Source organism: Labrus mixtus, chromosome 12 (assembly GCF_963584025.1).
Source record: "Labrus mixtus chromosome 12, fLabMix1.1, whole genome shotgun sequence".
Taxonomy (NCBI): Eukaryota; Metazoa; Chordata; class Actinopteri; order Labriformes; family Labridae; genus Labrus; species Labrus mixtus.
In genome coordinates, this window is record NC_083623.1 from 26,112,567 (window position 1) to 26,126,860 (window position 14,294).

Below are 14,294 nucleotides of genomic sequence, written 5' to 3' on the forward strand. Positions count from 1 at the left end.
AACCAATGTGTTCACTGTGCTTTATATCGACACGGCACGTGATGTTTGGACAGAGTTGAGTTAGAGATAAATCCTCAGGGGGGTAAAACACACCAATAGAATGTTTCCGCCCGGTTTCGAACCGGGGACCTTTCGCGTGTGAGGCGAACGTGATAACCACTACACTACGGAAACTGGTCTGTGTGTATCCTTTGTGTTTCCTCGCATGCACTCAATCACCGGCGACTGCTGATGCAGTACGGGGAGGACTTAACCCAACATTTGTGGGACTTTCACCACTTAACACTGTCAGCAAAACTCTGCCTACTGGATCGGCTGTATTTTAAATGCTGGTAAATGCTGGAACACTGCCATCAGCCCGTTCACGAGCCAAAAACAGCACCACAGAAGTCCTCGTTAGTATAGTGGACAGTATCTCCGCCTGTCACGCGGAAGACCGGGGTTCGATTCCCCGACGGGGAGATCTGTTCTTTCTAGCAGCACTCCCATTACTTGCCACATAAGAAAGGGGCTTCACGCTAGCCCCACTCTCAAGCTAAGGTGAAAAAGCTAACTCTCTGTACCTCTAAAGAGGAAAAATTAAGGAAATGGGCCAAGGAGAGAAATTCATACATGGTAGGTAAAAGTAAATGAGAAATTGGCATTGTCACAGTGAATTTTTAAGTCCCCCTCAGCTGTACTTATCATCAAACCATGGTGTACCTGTGTACACCATGGTTTACACAGTGCTCCAAACATTGTGAGGTTGCCTGAGTATTGGACTGGGCACAGTCTGATTGTTATACTCCTAGCAAGCTCAGAGCAACAGACAATATTTCTGGACCTCGACACAAGCTTTGAAGGACATCCTGGCCATGACTACCGATTCTGTGTGCTGGTCATCTATAACAGTGTGACTAGCTACTCGAGACACCAGCATGGAGTTGGGGTGGAGAGATTACATTTACCACCTGATTGCTCCCTGCCGCAATAAGCAGATATGTTCTGAGAGATTAACATAAGGCTATGTAGTCGTCAGATGAGAGCAGATAGGTTCCAGGTTTGCCTCCGGTTTGCCTCTTTTGCTCTCAACTTTGATGGACTTCCTGCATATAAGCCAGGTCCCCTAAAATGCCATTGGTAATTGCTATTGGGTTACAAAAGGGGACCTCAATGCCTGTGAAAGAGGAGATGCGGTCCCTGCGTGAGGATTTAGCATTCAAGCGGACGTGTCTGCCAAAGGAGATTATCCACAGCAGAAAGAGAACATCCACTTGTTTCCGCCCGGTCTCGATCCGGGGACCTTTCACGTGTTAGGCCAACGTGATGACCACTACACTACGGAAACTGACAAAAGGCTCCTTGTGGTCATTCGTCACGTAGTCAACTGGCTTTCTGAATTCAAACGCTTCAAATGCTGGACAACCGGTTATTCAGAGTTGACTTTTCTACCTGCTGATGGTTATGCACCATGAACGACAGAACTACCAGCAACAAACACCACGTCATTCTGCACAGGTGACAAGATGGTTACTTTCAGGATGAAAGCTAAAGAGAATGGAAAGGTAAGGTGTATGCAATACACTGCAGCTCAAATGGACATAACTATTGGAAATGGACGGGGTGATTGAAGTTGCTGGTTCCTGTCTTTCACCATCATCAACCAATGTGTTCACTGTGCTTTATATCGACACGGCACGTGATGTTTGGACAGAGTTGAGTTAGAGATAAATCCTCAGGGGGGTAAAACACACCAATAGAATGTTTCCGCCCGGTTTCGAACCGGGGACCTTTCGCGTGTGAGGCGAACGTGATAACCACTACACTACGGAAACTGGTCGGGGTGCATTCTTTGTGTTTCCTCGCATGCACTCAATCACCGGCGACTGCTGATGCAGCACGGGGAGGACTTAACCCAACATTTGTGGGACTTTCACCACTTAACACTGTCAGCAAAACTCTGCCTACTGGACCGGCTGTATTTTAAATGCTGGTAAATGCTGGAACACTGCCATCATCTCCGCCTGTCACGCGGAAGACCGGGGTTCGATTCCCAGACGGGGAGATCTATTCTTTCTAGCAGCACTCCCATTACTTGCCACATAAGAAAGGGGCTTCACGCTAGCCCCACTCTCAAGCTAAGGTGAAAAAGCTAACTCTCTGTACCTCTAAAGAGGAAAAATTAAGGAAATGGGCCAAGGAGAGAAATTCATACATGGTAGGTAAAAGAAAATGAGAAATTGGCATTGTCACAGTGAATTTTTAAGTCCCCCTCAGCTGTACTTATCATCAAACCATTGTGTACCTGTGTACACCATGGTTTACACAGTGCTCCAAACATTGTGAGGTTGCCTGAGTATTGGACTGGGCACAGTCTGATTGTTATACTCCTAGCAAGCTCAGAGCAACAGACAATATTTCTGGACCTCGACACAAGCTTTGAAGGACATCCTGGCCATGACTACCGATTCTGTGTGCTGGTCATCTATAACAGTGTGACTAGCTACTCGAGACACCAGCATGGAGTTGGGGTGGAGAGATTACATTTACCACCTGATTGCTCCCTGCCGCAATAAGCAGATATGTTCTGAGAGATTAACATAAGGCTATGTAGTCGTCAGATGAGAGCAGATAGGTTCCAGGTTTGCCTCCGGTTTGCCTCTTTTGCTCTCAACTTTGATGGACTTCCTGCATATAAGCCAGGTCCCCTAAAATGCCATTGGTAATTGCTATTGGGTTACAAAAGGGGACCTGAATGCCTGTGAAAAAGGAGATGCGGTCCCTGCGTGAGGATTTAGCATTCAAGCGGATGTGTCTGCCAAAGGAGATTATCCACAGCAGAAAGAGAACATCCGCTTGTTTCCGCCCGGTCTCGAACCGGGGACCTTTCGCGTGTTAGGCGAATGTGATGACCACTACACTACGGAAACTGACAAAAGGGTCCTTGTGGTCATTCGTCACGTAGTCAACTGGCTTTCTGAATTCAAACGCTTCAAATGCTGGACAACCGGTTATTCAGAGTTGACTTTTCTACCTGCTGATGGTTATGCACCATGAACGACAGAACTACCAGCAACAAACACCACGTCATTCTGCACAGGTGACAAGATGGTTACTTTCAGGATGAAAGCTAAAGAGAATGGAAAGGTAAGGTGTATGCAATACACTGCAGCTCAAATGGACATAACTATTGGAAATGGACGGGGTGATTGAAGTTGCTGGTTCCTGTCTTTCGCCTTCATCAACCAATGTGTTCACTGTGCTTTATATCGACACGGCACGTGATGTTTGGACAGAGTTGAGTTAGAGATAAATCCTCAGGGGGGTAAAACACACCAATAGAATGTTTCCGCCCGGTTTCGAACCGGGGACCTAACTTTTCCCATTCATTCTCTATGGTAGTCCTTATCACTACGGATGTAATATACTTTTGGCCACTTTTTTGTGGGTGCTGTTTCACCCTTTTGGTAAAGGTATGGAGACCCCATTTCTTAACGTTTGAGTGACAGTCGGACGGCCAGTGCAGTGTCTTCATAAGAAAGTTAAGAGAACTAGCTCGTCATTTTATCGTCACCTTTTTTCATGACTTTGACATAAAAATATCCAACTTATCAAACGTAAGTATGACTAATGTTTTCAATAACTTTATTAACAATCCTCGTTCATATTGTATCACCTGTTTAATGATAGTTTATTTGTTGTTTTTGACAAATACGAACCGTGATTGTTGTTTTCTAACGTAGCAAGGTGGTACATTAAAGATTGGTGACATTAACGTTATCATTACACTGTTGTTAACTGTAAGACTAATGTTATTTCATTTGATTATTGAGCACGACTGGAATTAATGTCAGTGTTTTATATTTCTTTCCTGTTGACAGTAAATTATCTTTTTTATTGAGGACACTCAGGTCAGATCATACCCGCAAAGTGGCTAGGAAGGTTGTGCTTTCATCTGGCACAATGTCTTCCTACGCCATCATGAATGAGAACTGGATGATCTTGAGCTGGGTGTTGCTGCAGTCAGAGTGTGATCGGTCCCTCCATCCCATGTACGAGGGTCTATCTCACCGCTACACCGCAGCTGGAGTGGAGAAGGCCAAATTCCAGTAGGTGGACAGGTATAAAGAACACATTTTCCATCACAACATGATTTTTAGTTAATTGTATAATCTGACTCTTACTATATGTCCAAATATATTGAAAAATGTTTTGGATTAATTAAACAGAATAAAGCAGTGCATAATAAAAATATATAATATATATATAAATGTATTCAACTTTTATTGATATAATTTAAGTTTCTTTTCAATGTTTTAGGGACTGCTGTGCTGCCTTTAAGGTCCTGGACTCTAAGGCTCAGGAGCACCTCTTGTGGGACAGCTGGAGGACAACAGAGGCTGTGGTGACAGAGGCAACCTCAGGAAACCTGGTGAACACATGTGCATCAAGGACCAAGTTTAACAAAGACATCACCGTCAAGTTGGACTTGTTTCACTGCATGCAGAGTTTGACCAGAGAGTGTGTCTCTGAGCACCATCCTCTGTACAGCTCCTTTTGCCAGTTCCTGTCTGCAGCATTTCTTGTTGTGGACCAGAGTGACCTACAACAGCTCAAGGACGCGTACAATTTATGTGGGCTCTCTCCTGCTAATCCCACCAAGCAGCACATCAGAGAGCACTGCAGAACGAAAGTGCCACAGTCCTGAGAGCTGCTGCAGAGAGTTGAGGACGTTATGCATCACGTTCACCTGGCAAAGGATACAAATGATGTTCAGCTCTTCAAGGCCTCCATGCTGAAGGTGTGGAGGATTCAACGAGTCCACATCCTGAGAGGCTGCCTGAGTGACCCAGAGGTGGTATTCTATACAGGTTTGGTGGCACTTTGCAGCTCAATTACACCAAGGGTCAGGGAGCTGCTGTACCTGTTTGGATCCCTGTGAGAGGCACATCGCAACAGGAGGGCTTCCACTTCCACCAAGCCCAGTGGGTGACGGGCAACCGGGTGTCCAGTGAGTTGTTTCAGGCCCAGGCCATGACTGGAGTGGTGCGCTGGAACTTCCAGAGGCTGGTGGACCTGAAGCTGCCAGGTGTGGAGCTGCCTGCTGTGTTTGACCCTCTTTTACTTGCCCAGCTGAACACAGCTTCTATGTGACGGGGAAGGCGAAATATCCAGTCATGCAGGTGTCTAACAGGAACACAGGGGAGAGGTTTGGGCTGCAGTATGTGGAGCCAGGCTGCCGTCCTATTTTCCTGAGCTTTGAAAAGAACAAGGAGCCGCACACCATCTCAGCTCCTCTAGCCATGGAGACACAGCAGCAGTCCTCCGTCGAGGATGAAGTGCATCCTTGTCCTACTGCTGAAGCTGGCACAGACTCTCAGGTGATCTACATTAATAGCTCACTGTCAATTACTGACTCACAGACAGACTGCTTTACTCTTTATTTAATGCCTCAATTCAGGAAACCAGTGGAACTGCCCTGGAGGATCCAATGGGAGCCGTGCCGATCCTGTCCCAGTCCAGGCCACTTCCTTCACCTGTATCTGCCACAGTCAAAGCAGAAACTCTCAAACTACACTCTCCATCTCACACACCTGCCCTCTTGATTTTAAACAGACATTCACTTTTTGGTCAAAATTCATTTTAGGAGAATTGTTTTAATATATTGTCGTGAATTTTGATTAAGCAACTGTATTCAAATATAAAAGCAATGGGAAATATAAAAATACAAAACATTGAACTGTTAATTTGTTTTAAAAAATAACTCTTTACTTTACCTAACTATGATTTGAACCCAAGTTGAAATATAATTTTATTATATTTACAGCTGTTAATTATCAACTTGTGTAACAATCTTTTGCTTTATTTTGTTAGACTTTCCAATGCCTACTCTGCTCCCTGTATCCTCCTCTCTCCGGGCTGCTCGCACTGGTCCCATTAAGACAGGAAGTCGGGTTCAGGTGCTGGACCACAGCCGGTGGACAGAGCCCATGAGAGCTGCCATCGATGGGCTCCTAATAAAGCACCATGGAGCTAAGGACCTGTTGAAGCGTGTTGATACAGACTATGAAGCCATGGTGCACAGGGCATGCACTGACCACAACAGCCTTCTCCATCCTACCACATGCCAGCATATCTCAAGATATGTCAAACATCTGGCAAAATTAAAAAACACCAGCTCCTCCCTCAACACCAACCCAGCAAAAGTTTGGGAAACACAGCAGCTATGGCAAAGTTTGACTACAAGCAGCCAGACAGTCAGCGTTCCTGTCACAATTCTTCCTCCAGCTGCTGTCAACCCTCCACCTGTGACCCCTCCTCAGGAGGGGGGAGTCAACAACAACAACAGAAGCAGAAGAAGATGACTAGGAACTGTTTAGCCTGTGGTCAGCCAAAGTCCAGATATCTTGGGGATGGCTCTTCAGTCCATTTCTTTTATCAAACCCCAATTGTGAAGTACTTTTATTGTTCCACTAAGGTTTTTAAGACCTATGAACATGAAGGCCTTAAAAACCCCAGGATGTCGTTTGAGGACTTTGCTGCCTCTCTGTTTTTTGAGCGGGAGCTGGATGCTGCCAAACAGAGGGGGGCAGAATGGAGAAAGGTGGCAGAGGAGAGGGCAAAGAGGATGTCAACAGTGCAGCTGCCAACAGGTCGCCTCTGCAGGTTCTGTCACCAGCCACTAAAGCAGGGTCCGTGCAGCCCTCACATTCATACATCCTTCCCGGGGGTGCTGGGAAAGTACATTTACTGCCCCTCCAGAGTGTTCTCCTTGTACAGGGCACAGGGCATGGTCAAAGAAATGACCTGGGTTGAATTTCAGCAGTCTGAACACTGAAAGGGACAGATGGGTCACTGAAAAGAAAAAGTGACTGCTTTAGTGCTTTTGCACTGATATTGTAAATGGGTTTATAGCTACAAACTTTAAATATACTGTGTATTTCTCTTCAAGTTCATTTATTGTGTATATCATTTTTGTTTTTGTGTGATTTGGAATTAAGAATTCACAGAGGTTTTAATAATAGATCTTTATTGTTGTTGTGTTCCAAAAATAAGAATTTGTTTTACAGCTCTTCTGTCATGATTTGGTCTCGTTTAGGTTTCCATGTTTTAATTTCTCCTTTCCATCCTAGTGTTGCTTGTTTCCCTTGTGTGTTTTTGTCCTTTTTAGTCTCAGTGTTTCCTGTTTTATTTTGTAGTTTCTTATCCTTGTGTTTCTTTGTTCTAGTGGTAATGTTACATTCTTGAGTTCTGTGTGTCTTTAGTGTTTCATGATTCAGTTTGTAGTTCTCCTCAATGTTTCTTGTATTGTATTCCTGCCTCTGTGTGTTTCCCTCAGTGTTGATTACCCTCATTATCTTCACCTGTGTCGTTAGTCTCACCTGTGTTTCATTACCCCTGTGTCTATTGAGTCCCTGGCCGTTTTCGAAACCGCGTACTACATATTACTATCTAAATCAGTATGCTGCATACTGCGTTCAACAGTAGTATGTAGTATGACTGCCAGTTGTCGGTTATTTTGCATGCTTGGTCCGGTTAAACTGGTTTCCGGTCCTGGAATGTGGAAGTAAACAACGGCCCATCTGGAGGTAAACGCCGCTACGGTGTGTGACGCCCCTGGCCATGGTGTTTGGCCTGGTACTGCTTGTGTTTTGTCTTTCAGGGTTTGGCGTCATCTGGTGGTTGGCGGTGGCATGCCTGGGAGACTCGCCCACCTACGTGCTGATTGCGGATGGGCTTCACCTGGGTGGAAGGGCATACAAGCAGATTGCCAGTGCTTTCCGGGGTTCCTGGGGGACAGATTGGACTGATTTCCCTCTGCTCTTGCACTTTTGGGTTGTTGTGAAATAAACTAAAACTTCAGCAAGTGGACTGTGTGGACCTCCATTTTGAAATGTTAGGGCCTACACGAGCTGGCCGTAACAGGTGTAGTGAAATAAGCTGACAAGTGCTTCATTTAAAATAATAAAAATAAAAGCGTCAACAATCTCTCATATCTTCTGTCATTAATACATAACACCTGTGGTTGAAATATGATTAGCATGCTATTATTAGTAGTATTTTATTTAATTACATTATGAAAAATACTATTAACATTATAGTATATTTTTCAAGCATTCAGGTTTAATTTTTACACAGCTGTGAATAATATGTAATCATATGAGCAAGCCAGTAATTGCAGCAGCTTGTCCACATGTGGCACATGCATTTTACAGTTGAAAAAGCAAGAACATCTCAGGTGGTAAGACACATAAATATCTGAAAATGTCATATTTGTCATTGGTTCATGCCCACAATGTGGCAAGAAGAAGAAGGAGACAAGCTGCCCTCCGCCATTACGACGGTAAATATTGACCTGGCACTTTGCATTCTGGGAGACAGTACGCGAGGTAGACTGGTTACATTTCTGTTAAGTGGTGTTTCGTCTATCCAAACATGTTTTGGTTCAACCTCCCAGTTGTACATATTTAATATAAACTGTATGTTTGCTGGATCACCACTTGATTTTTGTCAACACCAACATTAAAATACTTGAAACATTTTTTTAAATGATCTTGTCAAAAATATATTCACTCATCAGATTTCCCAGTTCCCCTAATTATGCACACAGGTCTTGACATCAATAAAAAAAATATTTTTAAAGCCAGAGAAGTCAATGTTTAATGAATATCATTGAAATTTCATAGATGAATTACATTTGTCTTTAACCTTCAGACTTAACAGTAACATTTTTAAGCATAAAAAATACACATGAACATTAGAAATGTGTAAGTCTCTGAACAAATATCCTTCATGGAATAAAACAGATGCACTTTTTAAAGAAATACTACATAAAGACTATATGACGGAGTTGACAAGGCATTGATGGAGTTGACAAATTAAATTTGCAGAACGATAAAATGATCATGAACTGGAAAAATCTCATTCAAAATGTCTTCTGAACGCTCACAAAACTCTAATACTGGAATAAATGAAGAAAATGTGACATTATTATTCTTTTCTTGAAAAAGGGCTCAAAAATTGAAAAAAAATAATTGGAACTGAAAAACTGCTTTGTATTCTTTTAAAAAACAGATCTCACTGACAAACTAATTCTAAATCATTGCATATATTCAATGTGAGCATCTCTGAAGTTGAGTTTAAACACCAGGTAAGAGATGATTCAGGTGTTCCCCTTCAATGAAATCCATGACCTCAGGAGATGTGTGATATATTTCCCTGGTGCTGCTTATACGAACTGGGGAAGATGGCTCACTCAGCTTAACCATAATATCTGGAAATGGCACAAAGCAGATATCCGGTCGTCCTTGTTTTTGCTGGAAACGGACATTTGGCCCATGAGGATGAAAAAATTCAACTTGAACATCATGATGCTCTGGGTCAACTGCTAAGGCTTTAGCCAGCCACCACTACTGGTCATACATGACAACAAGCCAATCTTCACTCTGGATATCACTGGGGCCTATTCCAGTTGCTGTGCCCTCAGGTCCTCCACTGGGTTCTTTCTCCATGGCCTCCATCAACATCGCCAGAGGACTCTGTACTGCAGTGGCAGGGACATCTGAATCCTTAGGGATGCCATCCCAAGCATGGGTAACTGGACTGAAGCAGGGGCAAATATGTGGCTCATTGTAAAAACATGACATGTGCCTACAATGGATGACATTCCCCTCTGCTACAACTTGATGGATCTTCCTTGTTCCGGGGATAGATTTCAAGGGTTGCACAAGGAGATTGTCATAAGTCTTGAAGCTATCACTGGTGACAAGTTGAAGTTTTATGCCACGTAGGTTGTTGGAGACCTTGTCATAAAAGTACTTGTCATCAACGATGTTCTGATCTCTAAGAACTGTACTGTCAGCACATCTCTTCACTGTTGCCCCAATGCCATCAGGGGCACCCTTGCCATGTGATGTTGGAAAAAAATTTGAAGTTGCATTCTTGAATCCAAGCCGGGGAGGGACAGCACAGAGGAGGAGAAAGTTATTTTTGTTTTTATACTGTTTGCTTGGACCATCTGACCAAAAGTGTACTGTCTCAACATTTGGAAATCTTGCATGAATATCTGTCAGGATTTGATGCATATGTGTCCAGATGGCTGCAACATCCTGGTGCTTGGACTGAGAGATGGTGCAGAATCCTGCCTTTTCATGCTTGGTGTGGAACATGCCAAGTGTGATCTGTGGAAGGTTTAGACCATAGTGACAGGCTTGTATTTCTGAGGCATATTTACATTTCCAGGCCTCAGAGAAGTCCACATGCACAATAACGGTGGTATCATCACAGTTAGTTATCATGTTCCTGTACTCTTTGGTTTGGTTTTTCACCAAGTGGACATGGGTGGTTGTCTCATTTTTTAGTTTGTCTTGGTAGAGAATGATAAGCTCTGATAGAGTACCAGTGTGTTTCACCAGTTTCGTGTTGAAGTGAACTCCAGCTTCTGTTTGCTCCTCAATGCGCTTCCACTGCTCCCATTCCACTTGTGTTTTCCCTAGCTCTGCAGAAAGACCTGTATATTTGTTTTGGCATCGAGAGCAGGTGCGTAAAAGACATGATTCACTTGCTGGAGAACAACACACAAGATGGAAACTCTCTTCAAGTTTGGTAGTTGACACAACATTGTGGGACTTCAAGACCTCAAGCATCAACTTTGCATTCTCATGGTACTTACATTGACATGTCTTTCGATCAGAGGCTCTTGGGGGTGTGATGTAAAATGGGCGCAATGCACAGAAAGATGAATAACTAAGCCTTACATCTTGGTTCTGATGGAGAAATGCAGTGTGAAGGTTTAGCATTGTGTCGGTCAGAATCATCCTTTGATGTTTTACTTTCTTCCTAGTGATGGTGTCTTGTTTGTCTGTAGTTATCCTTGCATTGTTTTCCAAAAACGTTTGGACATTATGGGAGATAGTCTTAAGGAATGAAGGCTTCCTTTGGTTCAGTAACTTTTCTCTCAGTGTTTTATATGTCAAGCCAAATTCATGAACCCAGTGCATCAGTCGATATTTCTTGAGAATTCTGCCAGACAACGCCAGCTGTGGATGCTGTGATGCAAGCTTGCTTCTTTTTTGAGGAGCATTTCTTCTCAGCTCTGCAGTCATTGCATGGTGGAAGAGCAATGACCTTTTTATTGGTTGACGGCCTGCCAGAACAAGCCTTTTAATAAGGCAGTTTTTTCTTACCACTGTAACTTTTGCTGCTTTGCTAAAGTGCTCATGATGGATAGGCCGGATCTTTGTAACATAGCAATGAGTAAGGTCTTTTTACCTGCTCTTTTGTAATGTTAACAGACAAAGAGTAAGGTATTTTACCTGCTTTTTGTAAAGTGTCTCGAGATAACACTTGTTATGAGTTGACGCTATACAAATAAAAATTGATTGATTCATAAAGAATTTGTGAGTCTGCTCCCTTCAAGCATCTTTTCAGTCTGGGTCCGAGGCGAGTCTTCAGCATTCTTATGAGTTGTGCCTTCCTGAGTGTGCTTTATGCGTTTAAGTCGTTTTCTCAGCTTGTCAGCTTCTTTTGCCAATTTATCATGTTTGCCTGTCAATGCTTTAATCTCTCTGGAATGTCTTTTTCTGGTTTTAGCTCTCTCCCTCAAACCAACATACAGTTGCCTGTTGCTCCTCTGCTCCTCAACGCTGATGTCTAAAGGACTCTCTGGAGGAGTATCTAAATCTTGCTGCCTTTCCTCTGCTCTTTTCTTTTGTTCTCTTGATTCTTTCTGTGCCTGTTTCCAATACTTTCTCTTTTGCCTCTTTTCCAAATCATTGATCTTTTTAATTTTGCCCTTATCAACCCTGTTTCTCCATCTTTCCCTCTCTTTTGTCAGGAACTCCTCCTTCAGCTCAGGCTGGCTATTAAGTTTTTCTCTCCTTCTCTTTTGATACTCTCTGTTTCTTCTCTTTTGCTCCTCCACTGACAACTTCTGTCTAGCCATTCTAGCCGGAAATGCATACCATTCTGCAATCAGTTCTTTATTATGGATAAGCATGCAACACTTTATTACATATCAGGTTGAGAGACAACTTCAATGAAATTCAGTTAAACGCATTCAAGTAGGCTACTGTACATCAAAACTAGTTTGAATTCGACACATGAAACTACAATAGCAATAAAATGCATAGGTGATATTATTGGTTTTAACTACATTAAAATGCTTAAATTGGACACTAAAATGGCATTAGTCAACACCATCAGACAAAATTTTGATGGTGTTGACGTCTGATGGTGTTGACAAAATAGCACATTTCTCCATATATCACACATGATTCTCACAGGAGCCATCTTGTTTTTAACATCTGTTGGTCATGACCCAGTTAATCTATATAAATTAAGGCTATATTGCAGAAAACTTTACACAGATGTTGACTTTTAGTCATTTTGGAGTTGATATACGCTGTGGTTGTGACACATGCACATTAGTAAATAGATATGACATACAAAGTATTATTAAAAACTTACCAGAGCTAAAATTTTCTCATGGCATAAGGAAGACCAGGGAGGAGGGAAAGGGGTCCTTTGAGATATAGCTGCCCTAAATTATCCTGATTTTTTCCCCAATTTAAAAAAAGTCTGACGGTGTTGACAAAAACTCCGGACACATGTTCATTGGACGAGAAAGTACATTCAAATATTTTTTTTTAATGCTTATGAAATAAATACTATTTACACCTAATAATGATAAAGTAAAATTTTATATTACTTTTTGGACTTTTTAAAGTATTATAGTGTGACGAGATCTGCTCCCGGACATGGGTTTTTCTAAGCACTGGTCACATATCATATCATTTAGAATAAAAACTAAATGTAAGACAACATCAAAACATACTTTGTTGTGCTACCCCTTTCCTGTTTAGGATTATTATTTTTTAAATATATCTTGCATATTTTAGCTAAAAAACTGTAATGTATGTCACGGACATGTTTTGTCCCAGTTCTCAAGAAGCACTGAGATGGAAAAAAGATACAGAGGGATTTATCCTATAAATCAGAATATACTGTCAATAGCCGATTTTCGCCATGTTTTTTGGAATAAAATGTTATATAAATCAGGCTAGGAATAGTGTATTTACAAATTCCTCTGTAAAAGTCTTCATAATGTAGCTAGGTCCAAGACTGGAAAGATTGGTGTGTATAGGTGCAACTGAAGTGGAGATTTCGGACTTTGAGTATAACAGAAAACTCATTTTGAGAAAACGGCATTTAAAGATTTATATTGTAAAATTCCACACATTTCTAAAGGAAAGCATTGCTAACAAGCAAAACAACTTCTGAGTTCATTGGTTATAACAATGTAGACCATGTCTAGAACATGGACATTGCCATATAAGACCTTCAACTGTAGACAACCACAGAAAACCACATAAATTTGCCACCAGAACTGCAAATCTAGTCTGCTGTATGTCCATCAGAACAAAAAATTTCCACACAGAACACAAAGTTCACCCATGGGTTTTTACAGGCTAGATGTCCATGCCTGCACCATATGTAGGCCCCTCACCCCTCTCTTGCTGATGCCTTATCACTTTTTTAGCTGTGGTCTGATTCTTTCTGCGATGTTTTGCAGACTCAGACTGGATGGTGTCAGCTTTTGTGATCCTCAGCATGTCGGTTTCTCTGATGGTGGTGATGGTAATGACAGTGCTTTCAAGCCATAGCTTATCCATAACAGCAAGCATGGAAGAGGCCCCCTCATTAAAAATTGTAATGGCCCTACTTGGGCCCTTTCCGAATTGTCACAGTTCAGTAGGCAGTACGTACTTTTCAGTAGGGAGTTTCAGTATACTGAACTTTCGTGGTCATTCAGTATGCATTTTTTGGGTCCACCTCAGTATACTGAACATTTCAGTATGGATACTAACTTCCTGGTTTCATGCAGTATGGATCGGATGCATCCTTTCAGGAAATGAATTGTATTTTACCACCCACAATGCTGTGCGAAATGATACGTAAATCGTCACTTCATGTGCTCCTCCAAATCAAAACAAACGAGCGTGGATTAATAGAATCAATTTTTAATCTTAATTTAAAGTCCCGACTGAAATCACTACTTTTAATTAACAACAGAAAATATAACAAATATCTGCATTATTATAAAACCTTTCCCCCCTCTATTTAAATAATGATTTAACTATTTAAATGCGTCTTTATTGGTTTATTCTGTATATTACTGTCTTTCATTTGTACTTTCCTTTATGTACTGTATGTTATTTAGTTATTTAATCTGTATTTTACTTGATTTACATTGTGATATTGTTTTTTGTTTACCTGACTGTATATGCGCATTACTCTTCTTGAATAAAGCTAAA

The 14,294-nt window shown here is 42.0% G+C and overlaps 2 long non-coding RNA genes and 5 other non-coding genes across 7 annotated transcripts in view; 3 read left to right on the plus strand and 4 right to left on the minus strand.

The window, feature by feature from the left end:
- LOC132984533 (uncharacterized) overlaps positions 1–14,294 on the plus strand; it is a 301,578-nt gene that overhangs the window by 210,918 nt on the left and 76,366 nt on the right. The window lies entirely within an intron of this gene.
- trnav-cac (transfer RNA valine (anticodon CAC)) lies at positions 102–174 on the minus strand. The gene has a single exon. It is a non-coding gene; the product is annotated as a tRNA-Val (tRNA).
- On the plus strand, positions 391–462 carry trnad-guc (transfer RNA aspartic acid (anticodon GUC)). The gene has a single exon. It is a non-coding gene; the product is annotated as a tRNA-Asp (tRNA).
- trnav-aac (transfer RNA valine (anticodon AAC)) lies at positions 1,255–1,327 on the minus strand. Its single transcript has one exon. It is a non-coding gene; the product is annotated as a tRNA-Val (tRNA).
- On the minus strand, positions 1,742–1,814 carry trnav-cac (transfer RNA valine (anticodon CAC)). The gene has a single exon. It is a non-coding gene; the product is annotated as a tRNA-Val (tRNA).
- trnav-aac (transfer RNA valine (anticodon AAC)) lies at positions 2,837–2,909 on the minus strand. The gene has a single exon. It is a non-coding gene; the product is annotated as a tRNA-Val (tRNA).
- Positions 3,890–5,547, plus strand: LOC132984576 (uncharacterized). Its single transcript, XR_009674973.1, has 3 exons — positions 3,890–4,100; positions 4,300–5,360; positions 5,441–5,547. It is a non-coding gene; the product is annotated as an uncharacterized LOC132984576 (long non-coding RNA).